The sequence below is a fragment of the Onychostoma macrolepis genome, chromosome 07, assembly GCF_012432095.1.
Source record: "Onychostoma macrolepis isolate SWU-2019 chromosome 07, ASM1243209v1, whole genome shotgun sequence".
Classification (NCBI taxonomy): Eukaryota; Metazoa; Chordata; class Actinopteri; order Cypriniformes; family Cyprinidae; genus Onychostoma; species Onychostoma macrolepis.
Genome location: NC_081161.1, coordinates 33,969,242 through 33,975,962, shown reverse-complemented (window position 1 = coordinate 33,975,962; position 6,721 = coordinate 33,969,242).

The following is a 6,721-nucleotide window of genomic DNA, read 5'->3' as shown; positions in this document are numbered from 1 at the left end:
ACTGATTTTCAGTAACAACCAAATTGCTTCCAGCTCGGTAGCTAACGGAGGGAGAGAATGAGGATATCTGTGGGAGATGGAGAAACACTTTCCACTGCAGGCTGTGAACTTTTTAAGACCTTTAGTTTTGGCCTCCTCACTCACACACACACACACACACACACACACACACACACACACACATGCATATACAATTTGCAACATCCCTAAAAACAGAGGTAAAATCCTCGTAACGTGACACTTCTGCAACATCTGCACTTTGGAAAGTATGCTGGAAAAAAAGGAATAGTGTTTGTCTTTGGGCTTTCACTGAGGGGCTCTGAAATGCTGCTATTGAATGCTTGGGCTTGCGGTAAAAATGTCAACCTGCTATTCATAGAAACCCTCAATTTATCAAGAAGCCACTTTTAGAGGCGAAGAGGTGGAGTGTGTGTGTTCACGCCTATGAGTGTGTGTAGTACAAGTACACATCAGAGAGAAAAGCCATCATAGTTTCATAGTTGTAACCAGAAATGTAATAATGTTATTGGGAAAATTTACAGATCTCCTGTGGATTTAATTTTTTTAATGTATTTTTGAATTAAAATTAAATTTTAATCTATCTATCTATCTATCTATCTATCTATCTATCTATCTATCTATCTATCTATCTATCTATCTATCTATCTATCTATCTATCTATCTGTCTATCTGTCTGTCTATCTATCTATCTATCTGTCTGTCTGTCTGTCTGTCTGTCTGTCTATCTATCTATCTGTCTGTCTGTCTGTCTGTCTGTCTGTCTGTCTATCTATCTATCCATCTACCCACCTACCTACCTGTCTGTCTGGCAGTATTGTCTTTTTTAAATATTTGAGTAGCATCAACCCAGATCGTCAAGAAAAAAAGCATCTTTCATGAGGGAGCGTACAGTTTTCTGTACAGCTACAGAGGAGGCATTGGAAGTATTCAACATTAACATGCCGGGATAGAAACAGTCCTCCATCATCAGAGAGTATGATGGCTGAGAGCTTTGTGAAACACATGCAGAGTTTGTTTATTGGAGTTGAAAGTAAGGTCACCATGCATGGGGTTCCACTTCAATCAGTGCTAAACAATCAATGCAAGAGTAATCAATGCTGAAACACAGGAACCCCTCCATCTGCACAAGTTTAACAACACATTCTGTGGTGTGACTCCTTTCCCAGAAAAATCATAAATAATAAACACACAGCGAGAGTCCAAATTGCATGTTGTATAACCGTGTATGGATTATCAGCCTATTAGGGAGCAAGGGCTTGAGCGGAGCTCGTGAAAACGGTTCCCAGATGAAGACAAGCACAGCTGCAGTCAGCATGTCTGCCGGGTATAGATGGCCTGTGATTGAAGAAAATCTCCTCCAGTCTCCCTCTATTCTGATGTAACCAACTAATGGCAATGTGGTTTAACAGCACTTTCAGACATTCTCGGCTTTAGAAAAGAACGATAGAAAGAAAAAAATCCTGGGAACTTTGAGGTCCCTGCACATTGTGCGAATGCTCTTTGGACTGTGCACACAGAGAAATGATAAGCTATGAGGGAAGAAATGGAGAACAAAAGAGTTTCAAAAAGAAGAAGAAGAAAAATGATAATCAAAAGAAGGTGAGGACTGTGGATCTGGAGACACTAATTGAATTTCATGGCAGTGGACTTTTGGTCCCCAGACACAAATACGACTCTGATTGCATGGCAAAATAACAGCTTAGAGAGAGAGAGAGTATGGAGAACGACTGTATAGCGAAACAAGTCTGTCCTAGTCATCTGCCCATAAGCACAAAATGGTTTTTCCTCTTTTTTCTTAACAATAAAAGCTTTTGTTCTCCATTCTCATTCATCTGATATGAACAGGCCTTACCATTTAGCAAGCAGATTAAACAGGGTATCACAGAACATAGACTTTCTGAGTAATTCCTGCAGCCAAAATATGCATTTCATGCTTAATCAACTTGTGCTGCTAAGTGGGGAACTTACTGTGCTAATTAACTACTCTAATTTTCTAACCACAGAAATGTAGTTTCCAAAACCATATAGCCATTTGAGTCTGGCAAAGGCTTTGCTACTAGTTTGGGCATTTATAATAGTTGTAAAATATGGTTAAGTCAAGACTGTAATAATTGATCTTTTACACTTTAAATATGGTTATGGCCAATCCAACAACAAAATGACTATCACACACCAGCAGTCCAAAATAGTCACATCTGGTAGGTATATGTAAAGAACATATATAATAATCGAAACAAAATTTAGGCCCTGGCATTAAATGAGTTTGTTAATTTACCTGTTTACTGTTTTCAGCTGTTTACTGTTGTCAAACACACAGCTATGTAACAGCGTTTTCCGGACGCAAGTCTTAAGAGATCCACCAGATGGTGCTCTTTGTTGTGGACCCCCAAAAAGACCCAAAGTGTAAATATCGGTCAACAAATATCGGTAAAAATGATTATCGTTTGATCTCTGACATGCTCTAAAAATTTTCTGAAATGTGTTCAAGTTGACTCACCATTCGGGAAACTTTTCAATCATCTAGCTCCCTTGATTTTGTTCTGGTAAAGCAGTGTTCCTCTGGGTCATCTACAGTTTAAAGCTTCTTAAATTAAACACAGGGCTCTGATTAAATGAGTCTCCACAAGTCTTCAGACTGCATGGCTTCTCTATTACTGTGAAGAAGTGAATGAATGATCCTGATCTTTTACTGTACTTTTTACAACAGCATTCACTTAATAGAAACCATCCCTCATTTTAAAGTTCAATTTTAGGCATATGAATGAAACTAATGAAGAAATGAATGAGCAATTCAATTAAAAGCCTAAAACACTTGGAAACTTAACCACTACAAGCTCTAAGTAAATGACATCATGTCATAAACTCTGACTAGTGGCCACATAAAACTAAAACTTTCAGACCAAACAGAAGCCTCTGGAAACAGTACTGGCAGTCAACTGAATGAATGAACAAAACAAAGAAATAATTACCCCAAAAATTAACATTTGCTGGACGTTTACTCACCCTCAGGCCGTCCGAGGTGTAGATGAGATTGTTTCTTCATTGGAACATATTTGTGACCCTGGACCACAAAACCAGATTTATACAAAATCTGAAAGCTGAATAAATAAGCTTTCCATTGATGTATGGTTTGTTATGATAGGACAATATTTGGCTGAGATACAACTATTTGAATATCTGGAATCTGAGGGTGCAAAATTTTTTTTGAAGTTGTCTTTAAAGTTGTCCAAATGAAGTTCTTAGCTATGCTTATTACTAATCAAAAATTAAGTTTAGATATATTTACAGTAGGAAATTTACAAAATATCTTTTTGGAACATGATCTTTACTTAATATACTAATGATTTTTGGCATAAAAGAAAAATCAATAATTTTGACCCATACAATGTATTTTTGGCTATTGCTACACATATACCCCAGCGACTTAAGACTGGTTTTGTGGTCCAGGGTCCCATTTGGAGAAATGTAGCATTACATCACTTGCTCACCAATGGATCCTCTGCAGTGAATGGGTGCCATCAAAATGAGAGCAGCTCATAAATGCATTACAGTATTCCACAACATGACTCTAGTCCATCAATTAATGTCTTGTGAAGTGAAAAGCTGGGTGTTTGTAATAAACAAATCCATCATTAAGATGTTTTTAACTTCAAACCATTTCTTCCAGCTAAAATACGAGTCCTCTATTGCTTTCTCCAGTGAAAAAGTTATCTCATCTAAATCAGAAGAGAAATATACACAGATCAAGCACCATTTACAAGCAAAAACAGTCCAAACCACTTCTAGACAAATATATTGGTGAATTTTGATGTGAGAGGACAACAGAAGATGGAATTTTTCACTGGAGGAAGCATTATTATAGATTATGGACTGGTAGTTTTAGCCAGAAGCTACAGTTTAAAGATAAAAACCCCTTAATGATGGATTTGTTTCTTAAAACATGCAGTTTTCACAAGACATTAAAGGGATAGTAATTCTGTCATTAATTACTCACCCTCATGAAGTTGCAAACCCGTAAGACCTTAGTTCATCTTCAGAACACAAATTAAGATATTTTTGGAGAAGAATTGTTGAATAAAATCACTATTTATGTTTTCTCTGCGCACAAAAAGTATTCTTGCACCTTTGTAAAATTACAGTCGAAACACTGATGTCACATGGACATTTTTAGCGATGTCCTTACTACGTTTCTGGGCCTGGAAACATTTCAGTTACTTTGCTGTCTATGGAGGGTCAGAAAGCTCTCGGATTTCATCAAAAATACCTTAATTTGTCATCCTAAGATGAACGAAGGTCTTATGGGTTTGGAAAGACATGAGGGTGAGAAATTAATGACAGAATTTTCATTTTTGGGTGAACTATCTCTTTAACTGATGGACTGGAGTCATGGATTACTTATTGTTTTTATCAGCTGTGTGGACCTAGTGGACAGATGATCCACTGGTAAGCAAGTAACATAATGCTAAATTTCTCCAATGTGTCGTTTATGCTCACCATTTAAAATAACTGTTTTCTATCTTAATATATTTTAAAATGCATTGTATCCCTGTAATGGCAAAGCTAATCTTTTTAGCAGCCAGACTTCAGTGTCACATGATGCTGTAAAAATATTCTGCTTTGGGCTCAAGAAACTAGGGCTGTAAAACAATCAATCGCGATTAATCACATTCAAAATAAAAGTTTAGGTAACACTTTATAATAATGTATTTATAAACTACTTACTACTGTCTATTAATGTGGGGATAATGCTTAATAAAGGATGAATTTACTATTTAATAGCTTAACTAATGATTCATAGCGTGCAGTTATTATAAAGTGTTACCAAAGTTTATGTTTACGTACTATACGTGTGTACTGTGTATATTTATTATGTATATATAAATACACACACACATACATGTATATATTAAGGACAAATATGTTTGATTTATATATAAAATATTTATATTTAAATATAATATAAATATGAGCCAATATTTTATTCACCATAGAACATAGATGACATAACAAATGTTTACACTTTTTACAATTTTATGCACAAAATGAGCTCATTTCAAAGTTGATGCCTGCTACAGGTCTCAAAATAGTTGGGATGGGGGCATGTTTACCATGGTGTAGCATCTCCACTTCTTTTCAAAACAGTTTGAAGACGTCTGGGAATCAAGGTTATGAGTTTCTGGAGTTTTGGTGTTGGAATTTGGTCCCATTCTTGCCAGCTGCTGAAGAGTTCTTGGTCGTCTTTGATGTACTTTTCATTTAATGATGCACCAAATGTTCTCTATAGGTGAAAGATCTGGACTGCAGGCAGGCCAATTCAGCACCCGGATTCTTCTACAATGAAGCCATGCTGTTGTATGGCCTTCCCTGAAATATACGTAGTCTGGAGGGGAGCATGTTGCTCTAAAACTTTGATATACCTTTCAACATTCATAGTGCCTTCCAAAACCAACCTGATCTCACAGAATTCCGTGTAATGACCACGGACTCTTAACCCCCGAATCTGTGGTGGCATCACGGAATCGCCGAAAATGCCGTGATGGGCTCACAGAAGTGATACCAATGTAAGTCAGTGACAGGCATCAGCCGTGGTCCACGCACGGATCCATTGGTTCAACACCAGCGCTGCATCGGACCACGCAAAAAGAGTCACTCCGATGCAGTTATATTTCTATTTAAATTTATACTTTCACTGGAGCACCTAACCCACCCCTATCCTAAACCTACCCACTTCTGAACAATATAAAAGACACACAGGCAAATATAAGTGCAGTCACGGGTATTTATTGCAAAAACTGTCCATAAACAAGCAGTATAAAAGCATTACAAACAAGTCGTGTTGCATTCCAAGTCTTCTGAAGCCATACAAAGTCTTTATGCGAAGAGGAGAGTAAAACACAAGGTTTTAATAGCTGAAAATGATCCCGCTCCGTTAACGCGCTCACATCTCATTCAAAAAGATACTCCCGGGCCATGACACAATCGGTCACGAGACATACAAGCATAGACATAATAAATACCTAGACGCCTCATTGGCCGCTCGACCGCACGTCAACGGCGCCGCCATATTGGTGCGGGCAACTCTCCAGAACTCTCATACCGGTGTTACAATATATTCAGTTCCTGAAATATTTGGTTCCACTGGGTGGCTCTTACGCGAATATTCATCAGGATAACGCCGTGGGCGGGGCCATCCAAAACCGGACGAGTGGAACTGAAATTATTAGTGTGAGCGCCTCAGATCGCGTTTTGTTTTACGGATTATTTCAAGCAGGTAGTAAAATTGAACGAAGTTAAGCTTCAACTACTCATATGATTGTTCACATTTTGTAAATAATTAATTGTTTCTGTAACGTGTTTCTTAGTAGCCTACTCTGTTTACCTTTATCCTATATGATCACTGTTTAGGTAGTGTTGAAATACAACTACAAAAAAAAGCATATTTCCCCAAGATTACTTGTTGATTGTTTACGGTTTTTACGAATGTCTGAGATTAAGCGTTTTCAGTGTTTAAATAAATATTTACAAATATATTCTTGTGTTTTTATTCTGTCTCCCAATGTTGTCTGTCTAAAAATAGCCTTTAAATTATGTAATCATTCTTATGTAATGTTTTTGTAAATAATTGAACACGAAAACAATACTGGTCTACAAGGTACAGAAAAAGGTATATCACAAAAATTAAGGAAATGTACACTTATTT